This window comes from Pongo abelii, chromosome 2 (assembly GCF_028885655.2).
Source record: "Pongo abelii isolate AG06213 chromosome 2, NHGRI_mPonAbe1-v2.0_pri, whole genome shotgun sequence".
In the NCBI taxonomy this organism is placed as follows: Eukaryota; Metazoa; Chordata; class Mammalia; order Primates; family Hominidae; genus Pongo; species Pongo abelii.
Genome location: NC_085928.1, coordinates 134403266 through 134421246, shown reverse-complemented (window position 1 = coordinate 134421246; position 17981 = coordinate 134403266).

Genomic DNA, 17981 nt, shown 5'->3' with positions numbered 1-17981 from the left:
CCTGAGTGCTGAGAGTTTAAAAAGCTCCCCAGGTATTTCTGGTATGCAACCAAAGTTGGGAACTACTGGTCTATACAGTGTACCTTCTAAAGCTATGTAGAATTTGCTGCTCCGCTGCCACTTCCATTGGTCCCCAGACTAATAGCATCAGTGTTACCTGGAAATATATTCTCAAATCTCACCCCAGACTTACTGAATGAAAAACTCAGAAGGTGGGGCCAAGAAATATTTGTGTTTCAAGCTCTCCAGCTTCATCTGATATACAGTACAGTTTGAGAAGCACTGCTTGGGGAGATTTGGTGGCCATTTTTTAGTTATTGGTGGCAGAACTGGACTCTCACTGCTAGAACCTGAGGGAGGCTCCTGTGTGGATTGGGCCATTCTAGCATCTGAAACCAGGTCAAAGATACTGGAGAATTATTTTAATATTGTTTTGACATATTTGATTGCTCCTGTGCTGAAGTGGCATGAATGTTGTGGAGCTCTAAGAATGGCCATCCCATTCATGTAGAGTTATTTTAACAAACTAGGGAAAATGCAAACAATAGTATCTTTTAGATGCACTAAATTACACTGCATTGCTATTAATATGGCCCAGTTCTCTGTGATTCTGTTTTAGAATCTGCAGGTCTTTCTTTGTTAGATCTCCTTTGATTTTGTTTTTTTTAAAGTGAAAGCTCACCTTGAAAGAGAACCACATTTATAATAGAAAGTCCGGAGACTTCAGTGATTCTTTATCACAGTGTCCTCTATTTTAATATTGCTCAGATTTTAGGTTTTATTGTGACTTCATAAAATGTTTAAAAAGATAATTTTCTTCAACTGCATTTTATACTGATTTAGAAAGACCTAAACATGTGCATCTTAGAAAACAGTGCTATATGAAGGATTTTTTTTCTTCGTATAGGCTGGATAAGACATGTATCCAATCACTTAAAGTCTATGGTGCAGGGTGGCAGTGGAAACAGATAACTTTGAAATGGAGCTATCTTATGGTTTGTTGTAAACAGGCATAAAAAGTAAAATTGACTAAAAACTCTTAATAAAGAAAACCCAAACTGAAGATAAAAAATTTGAGTATCTCCAGTAATATCTGACACTTGACTTCTTTCTCCAACAATGGAAGACCTGCAGATCCTAAACAGAATCATACTTTCCCTCTTTCTCTCCACTCAAATATTTTAATATTTCAAATATCTAAATAGAAGGATGAAGCAGTAAAACATTTTTCAAAGTAGTACCAGCCACCATGCTAAGTCTGTTTGCCACCTAAATATTGAACTTGAGGTTTGAATTGCCCTAACATAATCTTATGCTTTTTTTTTGCATTTCATCTCAATCCAATCTGCTTGTTTGTAGATCAATAACAATAATTTGGGAATAATGATTTAAATAAGAAACTTCAGTGAATGAGCTGATGATTACAAGGAGATTAAGATTTTGAACTGTTACTGTGAAACTTTTAAAAAACATCCTGAAAGGTTAATGTGTAAAATTTAAATCCCCATGTCCTAAATAGTTTAATCTGAATATTACCTTTAGGTAAATAGGGGAAATAACAATTAGACTACTTTGTTAGAATAATGTGGGTTTGGGATGGCAGCTGAGGTCAAGAAATGGAATTGAATATTTAAAAAAGTCGGTGGTAGTAGAACTGAATTTAGGCTTGGTGTCTATGAGTCAGAATGAAAATCTTTGTTGGTGAAAGTTTCTGTTCATTTCTTACACTGAAAGGATGTTTCCCAAACTAAATTGTGGGCTGCAGTTGTCATAGAAACTAATAGGCACTTTGTTTTGTCAAAAACACTTGGCTTTTTTCCATTTTTGGCTTTTCACCTGGGCTATTACATACGTACTACATATCTATTGATGAATAACAAACAAGTTACCCTGAAACTTAGCTTAAAACAATAAACATTTCTCATCTCACACAGGAAGTGACTTAGCTGGGTGGTTCTGACTTGGTCTCTCATGAGGTTGCTGTCAGGTTGTCTGCTGGGCTGAAGGACATTCGGAATACCTTCTCTGTAAGTGAGGCTCTAAGATAAGCTGCGCCAGCTGCAACTTTTGGAGGGCCTATGGGAGAATTCTCCAGGGTGGCTCTGGGCTTTGACATAGTGATGGGAATGTGGTTGTGTGAACAGCAGGTACAGGATTAGCTAAGTCTCTTGGGATGTGCAGAACTAAGCAGCCTCATTCTGTAAACATGGAAACCAGTTTAAAAAGAACCAAAGGGATGTGTGTTCTCTTGTGAGAACTAAAATAAGGTCCACTTACAGTGTTTGTATTGGGGGATACAGATTTTTGCTTAAATTTAACTTTGGACTTACTTTTGCTGACTGACATGCTGACTTTGACCAAAGAATTTGGATTTTCCCCCTTTCTTTGTTGAGATATGGAAATTTATAGGTATTGCAAAGAAGGAAAAGGGTATGTGCACGCGTAAGGTGTGTATGGATATGTCAGTAGATGGAATATGCAGAGGGCTTGAAAATAAAGTACAAAAAAAGAAGAGAATAATGGAAGAACTTGAGAATTATGACTTTAATCTCTTAGAATTTAATGCAAAGCTAAATTTAGCTAAACAGATATATGTTTATGGAAAATTGTGTTTATTTCACACAATTCCACCCATTTTCAGATTCTTTAATTTCAACTTTTAATCTCTGTCTTTCATGAAGATAAAGTCTGTGCCTTTTAAATTTTTTGTGCCCATATGTTTATCAGATAATATTATGGCATATGAAAAGACTCAGCTACCAAATGCATGGAGTTTTGCTTGCAGAAAGAAAGCAATGTTTGTTGGTGGCCTATTTTGTATCTTTACTTCAGAAAGGGTCTATATTGTATCTTTTGAACTTCCTAAAGCCAAAAACTGCATTTGTGCCCTATTTCCTGGTGAGATAATAGATTACATTTACAAGGCTGGGGCTAGTTCCTTGGAAACATTTCTAACATTTTTAGGTCCTAGTTTTTCATTATCAGTGTGTCCCTTTTTATTATGCCACTAGTTTTGTGTCAGTAACGCATAAACCAAAGCCAAAAAGAAAAAATAACAACAACAAACATCTATGAAATAGACTCCTGGGCCAGGCGCGGTGGCTCACGCCTGTAATCCCAGCACTTTGGGAGGCCGAGGCGGGCGGATCACGAGGTCAGGAGATTGAGACCATCTTGGCTAACATGGTGAAACCCCGTCTCTACTAAAAATACAAAAAATTCGCCGGGCGCAGCTACTCAGGAGGCTGAGGCAGGAGAATGGTGCGAACCCGGGAGGTGGAGCTTGCAGTGAGCCGAGATAGCGCCACTGTAGTCCGTCCTGGGCGAAAGATCGAGACTCTGTCTCAAAAAAAAAAAAAAAAAGAAGAGAATATAAACTCCTGAATTGTGTTGGAAAACAGGAGACATGTCTTTGCATCACGTATTCACGTATTTCAGCCTGTCAAAAACACTTGGCTTTTTTCCATTTTTGGCTTTTCACCTGGGCTATTACATACGTACTACATATCTATTGATGAATAACAAACAAGTTACCCTGAAACTTAGCTTAAAACAATAAACATTTCTCATCTCACACAGGAAGTGACTTAGCTGGGTGGTTCTGACTTGGTCTCTCATGAGGTTGCTGTCAGGTTGTCTGCTGGGCTGAAGGACATTCTGAGACTAACGGATCTGCTTCTGTGTGGGTGACAGGTTAGTGCTGGTTTTGGAAAGAAGGCCTCAGTCCTTGCCATGGGGACTCTCCATAGGGCTGATAGAGTGTCCTCATCACATGGCAGCTGGCTGCCCCCAGAGCGAGTGATCCAGGAGAGAGCAAAGTAAAACCCACAATGTTCATGACCTAATGTAGGAAGTCACACAGTCATTTTCACAACATTCTCTGGTTACACAGATCGGACACATTTATTATATGACAAAAGGTGTGAATATCAGGAGATGGGGATTGTTGAGGGCCATCATGGAGGCTGGTTACCACCACCACATAGATGTCCAAAAGTCATGAAGGAAAATGAGACTAGGGCTATGGGTCTGGAATCTTCCAAAAGACTATAAAAGTAGATTTTCTCTATTTTAGGAAACATGCAGTCTAATTATTTTAAGTCTCATGTTTAGAATTTTGCACTCTTCTCTTGGCTTAAAAAAGAGAAGGGGATTGAGGACAGGTCTATAATTTTTAGGTCAAATCACATAAGGGTCAGAAGGGAACTAACACTCTACCACTGGTCAGGCACTTTACATGAATTCTGTCACACTTCACAACAGCCCTCGGAGGTGAGTGGTATTAGTCCCACTTGCAGATTCAAAAATTACGTTCCAGAGAAGTTTAGTAATTTTCTCATCGCCACACAGGTACTAAGTAGTTGAGCCCTCATTCAAATCCCGGTGGCTTTGGTGCTAAAGTTTGTGAGTTTCTTATTACATCATACAGTAATGGGCAGTACACTCCAGGTGGGTGGGCACCAGTGCCCGCCACCTTCACTGGTGAATACAGAGCACCTTGCATGCACATAATAGGCAAATTATAGATATTTGTTGAATATGTGAAATTAATTAATGTCTGTATATACTGAAATTACTACCTGAGATATTTATTTTGATCCCCAGAGATGGTCTTTTAGATAAACTCAAGACTTCAGACTTAGTGGAATTATATTCCAGCACATTTGGAAAAGCAATCTGCTTAAAACTAGATGAAATGGCATGTACAAATGTGGCTAGTAGTGTCTGACAAGCATTAGGTGCTCAAAGACTATTTTACTCTCCACTTTGCAATTGTGGAAATTTTGTTCAAGTTGCATAATTAAGAAAACTCATAAATTTTCAAACATAATGAAAAAAAGAGAAACATCCTACTTTTCCATAAAAAGGAAAAATATGGATTCTGAAGACCGCTAACTTTGTCTGCAAAGAGCTGATTGATAAATGAGTGATTTAGCTGCTCCTAGAAAACAGTGAGCATTTGGTCTACTGGCAAGCCAACCTTGTCCTGAATTGACTTTTTTGTTTTCCCTAACAACTTTTCTATATTTATCTCCTCCATCCTGCTTCTTCCCCCGGTTTAGCAATGTGAGTTATGATGGGGTGTTTAGGAATCCCCCAAGGTGGCTTGGCCACTAGAAGGGCTTGAGACTAAAGGTCAGCCACATGGACAGTCCCAAGCCCAAATAAAAACTACGGACCAAGGCTTAGGTGAGTTCCCTCATTGGCAATGCTTCATGCATATTGTCACAGATAGTTGCCAAGAGAATGTGGTGTTGCCCTTGACTCCACTGCAAGGTGACAACTGGAGAGTCTGTGAATGGGACTCGCCTGGATTTTTCTCCATGTGTCTCTTCTCTTGGTTGATTTTAATCTGTATCTTTTAACTCTAATAAAATACAACCTTAGTATAACAGCTTTCAGTGAGTTTGGTACGTCCTTCTAGTTAATTATTGAATCTGAGGGTTGTTTTGGGAACCCTGAACTTGTGGTTGGTGTCAGAAGTGAGGGTGGTCTTGGCGACTTCCCTAACCCCTGCAACTGATCATCCAGTTGCACTTTTAAGAAAACCTGAACACCTTACAGTGGCCTTTGGGGTCCTAAGCAGTAGTCTTTATCCACCTGTCTGACGTTATTTTGTACCACATCCATTCTCCCTCATTACCTCCAATCCCATTGTTCCTCCGTTTGGTTTTCAAACATGTCCGCAAGTGTCTTGATACATAGTTTCTTCTGTTGCATCTCTCTGGCTTCAGGTATTTACAGGACTGATTGTTTTATTAAGGTATTAATTAAAATTATCACTTATTCCAGTAAGTCCCATAGAAGGCAAAATCCTTGACTATTTTGTTCATTGTTGTGTCCAAGTGCTTAGAACAGCCACTAGCACGCATTGGGCATTCATTAAATATTTGTTAAATAGAGTCATCAAACGTATTTCCTTTTGAAAAAGCAGAGTAAATAAGCTGTCAGGTCAAGAAACTATTAGAAGCCATAGTGTATTTTATATTAAAAGATGTAAACAAACCACCTCTCAATATACTTGGACTTAAGCATGGCTGGTAGAGAATTGATAAATGAATCAATTTTCACTTGGTGGCTTACCTTAAGAGTTTCTCTAGCATTTTAATTAATGGGTTGGTAGAAAGATATGTACATCAAATTTTTAGATAAAAGAAAACAATACTTGAAAGGATCAGAACAGGTAGAACAAAGGAACAGAGACTATTAAACATAAACTTGAATTAGGATAAATTTAAATTATCACATTCAATTTAAAAAATAAAGTTGGCTGGGGGTGGTGGCTCACACCTGTAATCCCAGTACTTTGGGAGGCCAAGGTGGGTGGATCACCTGAGGTCAGGAGTTCAAGACCAGCCTGGCCAACATCATGAAACCCCGTCTCTACTAAAAATACAAAAAATTAGCCGGGCATGGTGGTGGGCGCCTGTAGTTCCAGCTATGTGGGAGGCTGAGGCAGGAGAATCTCTTGAACCCGAGAGGTGGAGGTTGCAGTGAGCCGAGATTGCACAATTGCACTCCAACCTGGGTGACAAGAGAGAAACTACATCTCAAAAAATAATAACAATAATAAAATAATAAAAAAATAAAGTTGAGGAAAAATCTTATAAGTCCCCATTCTGTAAAAATGGCTAAGGAAACCGGAGTTATTAAATTTAAAAAAGAGAAGATTTAGGTAGATACGATAATTTATATTTAAAAGCTATCAAGTGGAACAGAGATTGGATTTATTTTGTGTAATTCTACAGCTACTAATAAAACAAAGACTTGGAACTTTTGAGGAAAGATAGACTTTGATAAGGAAGAATATTCTGGCAGAGCTGTTCACAGTAAAATGGGGAGTGTGAGAAGGTACTGACCTATTTTGTTGCCATATAATGGATTTAAACCTTATCTGGGTAACCATTTGCTAGGTAGACTGATGGAAAGATGAACTCCATGCTTTTTTTTTTTTGAGCCTTGCTCTGTCTCCCAGGCTGGAGTGCAGTGGCGCAATCTCGGCTCACTGCAAGCTCTGCCTCTCGGTTTCACGCCATGCTGGGATTACAGGCGTGAGCCACTGCGCCCAGCTGAACTCCATGCTTTTTAAAGACCTTCACAAGTCTCTGAGTTCTTGTAGTTTAGGAAATCTAGGGACCAGTTTCCAAGATCTTAGGGAATCCAAGGATCAGATCCTTAAGACAAGATATGTCAAAGTCAATAGTGGCAGATTCCTCAAAGGATAAATACTCTGTCCACAAATTCTTTGACATTCCTCTCAAAATAGAGGCCAGCCTTAGGGACTCACGTCTAACAGGTGGAATGCAGCGTGCTGCATGATTTGTGAGGCTAGAGAAGGTTAGAGAAGGTGAAATAGCTTTCATCTGACTTTCTCTTGGAACACTCTCCTTTGGAACCCAGCCTGTGTTCGTGTCCAGAATTATATTTACTGAGTGACTTTGCCTAAGGCATTTAATTCTCTCAAATTTAGCAGTCACATGGCAAGATCACGTGTTGGTATTTCCAGCCACATCTCCAGCTAAGGTCTCAGCTGAGAGCCAGCATCAACTGCCTAGCATGTGAATGAGTAAGCGAGTCTTTAAATGGTTCTATTATCCAGCCTTTGAGCCACTCCAGCTGGGGCCATTTGGAGCTGTGACAAGATGGCACCATCAAGCCCTGCCAAAATTGCAGGATTGTTCTGTGTTTTAACCATTTTACCTTAGGCGAGGTATGGTGAGGCCAGACAGAGATCAAGAAAGAGAAGCTGGAAAAAGTTTTACAATTTTGTTACATTCATTGTTCCCTGAGAACACAGTATGCCATGCAGGGCCACTCTGTGGCACAAGCACCGGGATTGGTCGTGCAGAGAGAGAGAGAGGGGAACTCTGGGAAAGTGCTTTTATTGCACTGTGGGGTTTCTGTGGGAGAAAAAAAGGTGAGATAGGGCAAGTAGGCTTTGGATTGGCTAGTTGAATATTAGGAATAAGTGGGCTGATTGAATTGAGGAATCAGGGGCCTCTGAGGCATAAAGACTGTCTTCAGTTTTCTGGTATATGGTTCTGAGGTGATTAGGATGGGTGTGCAGTGGCCCAGAATGAGAGAGCCTAATAAGGGAGATGCTTGAAGAATTGATATAATTGCTCAGGAAGGGGAACTGACCAGCCTCTAGCCTGAGCCTCAAAACTGGGCTAAGACAGCATTTATAAAACTATAATGCAGTGAGCAAAATAAATATTGGCATCATTTTAAGCCATCGCTTTGAGTAGTGTATTGTGTATCAATAGATAATTGGAGCTTTCTGACTTTTGGTAGTTGTAGAAACTCACAAGATGAAGAGTCTGTTGTGCTCTTCTAGACATAGAGAGAATGTCATATCCCTGTCAGCTTCTAGGACCCTTCTGGGTCCCTGAGTTAGAGTTCTTCCCTGGATGTGATTTACTGAGTCATCACATGGGCCCTAAAGCCTGGCCCAAACTGTGGCTCTTGTGAAGCCCCGAGGATGGGCTTTCTGTAGGTCTTCATGGGACAGCAGTGAGAGAGGAGCTTCCTGGATGTCAGAGAAAGAAGGTCTGTCTTAGCTCACTCTCAAGAGTAAAGGTATCTGTCTTAGTTTGGGTTCACCTCAATGTAAAGCTTGAGAAATGAATTTGGGTGCTTATAGTTTATTTGGGGAGGATCCCAGAAAGCAGTAGTGAGGGTATGAGAAGAGTTAGACAAGGATGGATGAAAACCCAATGTAAGGGAGTGAAACAAGGACTTGATTCTCCTGGGGTCTTCTGAGAAGCATACTTTGCAGAAGCATCCACCTGTAGGATAGGAGTCAGAGACATTTATCTAGCCCCCCTCGTTTCCCTGTAGGTTGAAGGCTATCTCTGAGAGCAAACTTTGAACTATGCTTGTCCTTGGTCTGAGCAGGCTTCTATGGCATTGCATCAGAAAAGGCCTTTTGGCAGAAAGAAGAAAGATGGGTGGCATGCCCTTGATGCCCTCAACCTGAGGGTAGTCTGAGCTCATGTGGATTTTTGCTAAGGCTGAAATTCAAGGTGTCCAGGGTGATATGCTATGAAACACCGAGGTATCTGCTACAAAGTCAGGATAGGAAAATTTACTAAAATTGGAGTTAAAGGTCTGAGTTCCAGATCATAATTATACTAAGCAACCATGGCCAAGGCACTTAGCTTCCAGATTTAGTTCTCTCATATATAAAATGAGGATAACATTATTAGGTGACATTTTTGCGGAAGAAACAAAGCCAGGAACAGTGAGTCACAAGGAGAGGTGAACTGGCTGGCTGTCAAGGGGCCTCTGGAGGAGGTGTTACCATGGGGCATTTGCCATAACCTATGGCAACTAGGGTTTTCTGTATTCTCAGAGTGGCATCTTCTTTCAAGACAAGGCTTGTAACCAAATTTGTAAAGATTGACGTATAAATCAGCGTAAAAGTTTATTAGTTTAGAATGATAAATGTGAAAGTCACTGAGCATGGACAGTGCTATTCTTTGGCTAGGCCATACTGTCTTTGAAGGCAAGCAATTTTGGAAGTTCAAAGTCAGGAAGTTATTAAGTGAGAATAGGATCCAAATAAAGATAATTAGTTATGTGGCTGAATTTTGGAGCACCAGGGTAAGGGTAGCCTCATGTATCGTTTTCTGTTACAGGAATATTCCTCTCCCTTGAATAGGCATCAGCTTCTCTGACTTGTCCAGTGATTTTTATTATAAAGGTCATTATAATGACTGAAGTATTGGCAAATATCTTCAAACTTGTCTTATGCGTGTCTGGGATTCAAATGACTTTTATAAATCGTCTTTGCATGTCTCTATCACTATGCATTGTATTGATTTTGCAGTGCAACTCTCAGAGGGAAAGGGTTTTTTTCTTTTTTCTCTTTTTTTTTTTTAACCAAACTCTTCAGGGGACAACTCATCCACTATACTGCCTGACAGGGTTATTGTAGAGATTAAAGGACATTGTTAAACTGATAAATACTGTGAGTTACTCTTGACATTATTAGATCATGGACTCCAGTAGGCAGTAATGGGCTCCGGCAAGTAGAAGAAAAGAGTTTTATAACCAATGAAATAGAAAAGTATTCTTAAACATTTTTTTTCATTGAAGAGTTAAAGGACTTTTGTAATCATGAATAAAAGAGGTTGTGTTATTTTTTCATTAGCCAAATACTGCACTTAAAACTAGACTACTGTTGATCAAATTATAAACTGACATCCAAAGCACCGTGACGGATTTTATTAGGAATTGTCAAATACAGTGAAGGGGGAAATGACATGTATAAGTCTGGGTTTATGGAACATAAAATATAATTTTTGAATTATTGGAGATAAACTAATTTTTAAAAGCTCAATGTAAGAGGAACATTACTAACCTGGAAACTGGGAGACTAGAGCACTTGCCTTGTTCTGCTGACTAAAGAGCTGTGTGACTTTGGCCAATTGTCTCATGGGAACTCAAGTTTCCTCAACAGTAAAAAGAGGACTAGTTTAGCTAATTCTGTGTATATTTTAGCTCTAAAACTTTTTGGAACAAGTAAAGATTCTTGCGGGTAGGAGCAATAGGAGTCAGATAACTTTAAAAAAGTGTGAATATTTTAGAGGAAAGTAAGAGATGGGAAGAGCTTCAATTGTTGTAAAAGGGAAATTGCTAACCTGTATTCCAGAAAGTTGCAGTCTAACATTTTCAATTTTCTGACACTAAAATACAGAGATAATACTTGAAGAAAAGTTCCTAGGAAGTCCCTAATTATGGTGACCAGCCATCCAAGTTTGCCTGGCACTAAGAAATTTCTCAGAAAGCAGGACTTCCTCTATTAAATTGGGGAAAGTCCTGAGCAAAACAGGACTAATCAGTTTCTTCCTTACTCCTAACATGTAGTCTGTATTATTTCAGTATAGGTTCCAAACTGCCCCCTATGTTGATGGCAGCCAAGTGGTAAGAAAAGTTGCTACTAATAAACTTTAAACCCTACAAATGGTGCTTCTGAAAGGCATATAATACTTAGGTGATGAATAGAGTTTTAAAGTCACAAGCTGGGGAATGTGCATAAAGGAAAGCAGACTAAGAGACAAGAGGCTAGAAACAAGCTTTTTTCCCAGTGTTCTGTATCCAGTAATTTGTTCATTCATATCTTCAGTGTTGTGAGTATACCCTCTGTGTGAAATTCAGTGCTTGTTGCTGGAAATGAAAACGAACAAAAAATTCATCTCTCATGAAATTTATTTTAATCTACCTTGTTGTTATTAAATGTCTCTTCCCATTCGTCTTCCAGAGCACTGTCCTGTAAGTATTCACACATCTCGGTTCTGAGTCCAGGGCCTAGTACTTGGCAGGCACTCAATAACTATTTATTGAATTGAATTTCTGTTATTCCCTTTGTTCTTCTATCTTTAAAAAAAAGAAACTCTCTTTTCCTTTCTTTGTCTCAAATAATTCTACTAATATTTTTTCTCCAGGACTCAAAGCACTTGGCTAACATCTTCTGAAATCTTTATAGCCTGTCTCTGAAATAGATAAGAAGTACAGTGATAGGAATTTTACCTATCACTGGCTATGGTCTCTCTTGGTTCTCTTATATTCTATTACTGATGGTTCATTTGAGCTTCCACAGAAGGTCAAGACACAGTTTAATAGTTCTCATGGCTCATTTTGGGCATCTGCAGGGCAGTAGACTCAGAAAAATATGTGGACTTCAAAGGTACTTATCGGAGGAAATTCAGATCAAAGCAAATAGCACAGTAAATACACCTAGTGTGGGGCTCCTGTTCTACAGCACAGGGCCTATAAAGGTCTCCTGAGGACGTAAGCCAGAAACAGCCACCTGGAGTTGTAATTTTCCAGTCCTTCTGGAGATTTAGGTGAGGTCATTGCTGTGGATTCCATTTTGAAGTTTGGCAGCAGGAAGTGATCTTGGGATTTAACTCTGTCCGAGTGTCACTACACTGAAAAATAGGACAAAATAATAAGACATTTATGACAAGGCTATTTGCTTTTTGCATAATGTATGGAATTAAAAAGCTAAAAATATTACTAAATTTAAAAAATTCCTAATTAATTCCTATCACATTCCAGGGAGAAGATGAGGGTTACGCTAATTTTTCTCTTTTTATAGAAAGGACAATCGGATTTTTTTAGTAACTATTAAGGTTCACACATCAAATTAACAGCAATATACTCACATAGACATCTAACGTGACCACCACAAAACATTTCTTGGTCTCAATGGGTTGTGCATGTTTGAAACTCTCTAAATTGTTGGACTTCGCTCAGATTCTAGGATTACAAGCCATACAGTAGGTGTGCTGTTTAATTTAATTAAATTATCATCAATCAGTGTGACCTGGTATTTGCATTATTAATAGCCTTTATGTTTAGATCTGTCTAGTTGCTCCAATTTAGACAGACAATTTGTGAGTAGATACGCCTTTCTGCAATTGGATAAACTCCTGCACATGGGTAAGAAATGTCTTAAATTTGGAAATAAGCAATTGGAAAATTAATTATCTTGTTAACAAGGCAGCCAGTCCTTCCTTAAGTGTGTGTGTACATGCATCTGAGTGTCTGTCTGTCTGTGTGTTATCTACCTGATTTTATTACAGATCATCAGTAACTCTTAAAAAAAGAAAAAAAAAACCAGAACTGTCTATAATTCCGCAGGGTCTTGATAAGAAAATAAAGTAGGAAGGAGTTAGCTCAGTTACTAATTCTCTTTCACTATACTTTGGAGATATACATGATTAAAACAAGTCTGTCTGTCTGTCTGTCACCTATCTGTCTATCTATCCATCTATCTATAATCTATCTGTCAATCAAGGAGTTAATATATTCATGTGGTTCAAAAATCACAAAGAAAGGCCAGGTGTGGTGGTTCATGCCTGTAATCTCAGCACTTTGGGAGGCTGAGACGGGTGGATCACTTGAGGTCAGCAGTTCGAGACCAGCCGGCCAACATGGTGAACCACCCCCCGCCCCATCTCTACTAAAGTTACAAAAGTCAGCTGGGCATGGTGGTGCGTGCCTGTAGTCCCAGCTATTCAGGAGGCTGAGGCACGAGAATCTCTTGAGCCCAGGAGGTAGAGGTTGTAGTGAGCTGAAGTGGTGCCACTGTACTCCAGCCTGGGCAACAGAGAGAGACTCTGTCAAAAAAAAAAAAAAAAAAAAATCACAAAGTATAAAATAAAGTTCATAGTTACAAGTCTCTCTCCTATTTCTTGTTACCCCTCTGCCAAGACACTGCAGTCATACATAATGATTCTTCTTAATTTCTTGCATCCAGATTTTCAGTTTTAAAAAATTTATTTAAAAGCCAATTAAAATATGGCTTCTTTCCTTCTTTCTTTTACAAAAAGGTAACATATTACAGACACTCTTTTGCAGTTTCTTCACCTAACAAAGTGCTGTATAATGGTGATCTTGCCTTAGCAGCACATAGACAGGTTCCTCTTTTTTACCTAGCTGCATGGTAGTTCATTTTGTAGGTGAATGTTTTTCAAATTTTAATTTACATCAAAGTTACATAGAGGGCTTGTTAAAATACAGATTGCTGAGCTCTACCCTCAAGTATCCAATGAAGAGATCTACGGTGGGGTGTGAGAATTTGCATTTCTGATAAATTCCCAGGAGATGCTGATGCTGTTAGTCTGAGGACCATATTTTGAGAACCACTGCTCTAGATATATTATAATATGTTTAGCCTGATGATAGACAACAGAGATTTCTCCAACCTTTTGCTACTACAAACTGTGAAGGAATGAATATTCTTATTCATATAACCTTTCAAACAAGTATAGGAGTTTTTGTAGGATAAATTTCTAAAAGTGGATTTTCTGGTCCAAGTGTTATATATATTTGTAATCTTGATACAAATTTCCACTATAGTGTCAAATTGGTGGTGATTCCAATGTACACTTCTACCAACAATATATAAAAGTGCCTATTATACCATACCAAAAAAGCTTATTATAAAAACTATTTCTGCCAGTCTAATAGATAAAAAATGGTTTTAATTTGCATTTACCTTTTCATGTAATGAAAAATTATTTGTATTTATTTTTTGAAATTTACTGTCTGGGGTAAGTTCCCTAATTTTTCTAGAATTCCAGTTTCTTTATTTGTAAAATGAGAATATTGGTAATTTTTAGGAATTAGGCAGTTCAAACTGCTGTGGCCTCAAGACTTTATTTTTGGTCCCAAGTAAGTGAATGAATTCTACTTCATCTCATTACATAATTTCATTTATTTGTCCATTTACTTACTCATTAATCATTCAGCATCTATAATATGCTAAGTACAGGACATAAAGAGATGAAAACCTTATTTTTGAGGCATTTACTGTCTACTAGAGGAGACCAACATGCAAACGGTTATGTTACAATAAAATGATGGCTGTTAGGATGGAGAAAAGAGACAGAAACAAGGGGGTGCAGGTCAAAAGCAACACAGGTTTATTGGACGAAGAAACCTGTGGAGGGAGACACCAGCTATGTGGCTGGAGCTCGAGCTCCTCTTACAGACTGGGGCAGTTACAGGTCCAGCTGGGAGAGGTGGAATTGTTGCAAAATGGGATGGGTGGTATGGTTAGCTGCTGATAAGGGAAGAATTTCCTATGGCCAGGCAGTTGGGCCTGAGACCTGCCCGACAATGTGTTTCCCACTGCCGGGAAATTTCCACTCTGGCCAGGGTGTACAAAACGGTGGGATGTTGACAAAATGGCACAGCTTGGGCTAAAAATGGCTGTAACAAATGTCCCTACAAAGCCCAGGGAAATGAAAACCTAATTGTCTCTGGGGGAATCAGGGAAAGCCTCATGCAAAAGATAGCTTTCAAGTGACACTTAATGATAAGGAGGCGTCTGCCAGGTGGACAAGTGGAGGAGGGTATCCAAGGCAGAAGAACAGCTTATGCAAAACCAAAGCAGCATGGGGAAATATGGGTATTCAGGGAACTAATGTAACATTGATTCTTAAACAGAAGGGATGGGAGAAGGGCAACTCTGGTTTTCTAGTTCCCATTTGGGGTGGGAAAATGGTCTCAATTCCTTCAAATTGGCTCTTTCCAAACCCCAGACTATAATATAAATGTTTCCCTCCTATTTCCAGTAACCAATTTTCTCTCTATTAGATCTCTCATCTAGTCCTCTTTTGACCAAGGCGTTTGTGGTTTGAACTCTTCTTTGTCTCAAATGAAGATTTATTTGAGGCCTTGCTGCATGAGCTTGCCAATTTAATGTTCCATCCTCTGCCACATAATTCTTAATGAGAGAGTCAGAGGTTAATAGAAAAATAACATAGAAAGGAATATGTCTTATGCTATAATTTTAAGAGTGTATATTCTCAAGGACTATTTGTGCAAATGGGGAGATGCTCAGAACATATTATGGAGAAAAGAGAGAGGATGCACAATGTCTAATGATAAAGCAAGAGTTGTGTCTGTTATTTTTCATATATAGATCAGTCTATCAATCATCTTTCTTATTTATTTGGCTATAAAATTCTATATTTTTTAAAATTAATATATTCTGATAGAGTTCTACATTATTAAAACTCTTCATAGACAACACATTTAGGCTGCCTTGACTGTCATCCTTCACCATTTGGTGGATGACCACAACTTGGTTCTTTATTCTTCTATTTTTAGACATTTGGGTTTGTGCATTTTATTCACATAAGCAGAGATAAAAGAAATAAATTATTAACAAAGTTTTTCTTAGTCCATTTTCTGAGCTGCACACAGGTCTACTTGGGCCAAAGCTGGGGTGGCTGAGGAGCACTGTGCTGAAATGCAGAGAGCAAGGTGGCCCTGGCCAGTGGAGGGTGCCCTCAGCCATTTCCTGAAACCATTCTGCCCTTTTGGAGCTCTAGGCCCATTATGAGAGGAGCAGCCTTGAAGATCTCCACATACCTTTGAGGTTATTCTCCCATTGTCTTGATGAATGACATCTGGCTTCTCTCTAGTCATACTAGTCCCCTCACCAAAAGGTTGCTTGGCCACACCATTGCATGCTTTACATTCTTTTTGTGGACAGGCTACAAATTTTTCAAATATTTATATTCTGTTTCCCTTTTAATTATAAATTCCATCTTTAAATACTTTCTCTCTTCTCTCATTTCACTGTATATAATTAAAAGAAGCCATGCAGCACTTTCAATATTTTGCTCAGAAATTTCTTCTGCCAGATATCCTAGTTCATTGCTCTAAAGTTCTGCTTTCCATAAAGCAGAACAATTCAGCCAAGTTCTTTGCTATTTTTTTTTTTTTAACAAGAATGGCCTGTACTCCAGTTTCCAATACCTTGTTTCTGTTCCTCATTTTCGTGTGAGACCTTATCAGAATTGTCTTTACTGTTCATACTTTTGCCAGCCTCCTGGTCACAATGACTTAGTAATGTCTAAGAAGTTTCAGACTTTCCTCATTGCCTGTTTTCTTCTGAGCCCTCACTAGAATGATACTTAAAGCTCTGTTTATGACAAAATAGGCTTTTTCTAGCCTGCTCCTCCAAATTCTTCCAGCCTCTGCCTATTACCTAGTTCCAAAGTTGCTTATACATTTTCAGGTATTTGTTAAAGCAACAGCCCACTTCTCCTGCACCAATTTTCTGTCTTAGTCTGTTTTGTGCTGCTGTAAGAGAATACTGCAGACTGGGTAATTAATAAAGAACATAAATTTATTGGTTCACAGTTCTGGAGGCTGGGAAGTCCAATATCAAGGTGCTGGCATCTGGTGAGGGCCTACTTGCTATGTCATAATGTGGCAGAAGGCATTACATGGCCAAAGGGCAAAGTGGGTGAGAAACAGCAAGTGGAGGATGAAACTACTCCTGTAATAATGAACTCATTTCCATGATGATGACATTATTCCATTTGTAAGGGCGGAGCCTTTATGACCTACACACTTCTTAAAGGTCTCACTTTTTAATACTATTACAATGGCAACTAAATTTTAACATGAGTTTTGAATGGGATAAACATGCAAACCATAACTGAATTTATCTTGGATAATGGGTTAATGGGCAAAGATGATCTCTGTAGTTAATTAAAGAAAGCCAATAAAAGCCTGATATAAGAAAGATATTTTGGCTATAGAAGCATCAATGAATAATGGAAACAGTGATATTTCTCATCTATTTAGCATTGTACCAGCATCGTGTTAAGAGTCTAATGTATTAGTTTTAGATTTGGGCTGCTTAGTTCTCCAAAGACCACACTATGAAATCTATGCTATTATCAACTTAAACTTTAGCCCCTCTACCCAGTCCTTCCACCCTAGGTTTGGGGGAGCATGCACTGAAAGCCCCAACCCTCTAATTATCCCTTGGTCTATCTAGTGACCAGCTTCCATTCTGATGCTATCTAGGAAGCCCCAGCCACCAATCATCTCATTAACATACACAACATACTCTTATGACACTGAAGATTCCAAGAGTTTTAGATGCTATAAGTCAGGAAACTGGACAAAGAAAAAATACATACAGTCATGTGTTCCTTAAGGATGGGGATACATTCTGAGAAATATGTTGTTAGGTGATTCTTCATTGTGCAAACATCATAGAGTGTATTCACACAAACCTCAATGGTATAGCCTATAGACTATTGCTCCTAGGCTACAAACCTGTATAGCATGTTACTATACTAAATTCTACAGGCATCTTTAACACGATGATAAGTATTTGTGTATCTAAATATATCTAAACATAGAAAAGGTACAGTAAAAATATGCTGTAGAAGATAGAAAATGGTGCCCTTGTCTAGGGCATTTACTATGAATGAAGCTTGCAGGACTGGAAGTTATTCTGGGTGAGTCAGTGAGGGAGTGGTGAGTGAATGTGAAGGCCTAGGACATTACTGTACACTACTGTGGACTTTATAAACACTGTCCACTTAGGCTACACTAAATGTAATTTTTAAAATTTTCTTTTTTAATAATAAATTAACCTTAGCTTTCTGAAACATTTTTACTTTATAAACTTTTAAGTTTTTAAAAAACTTTTT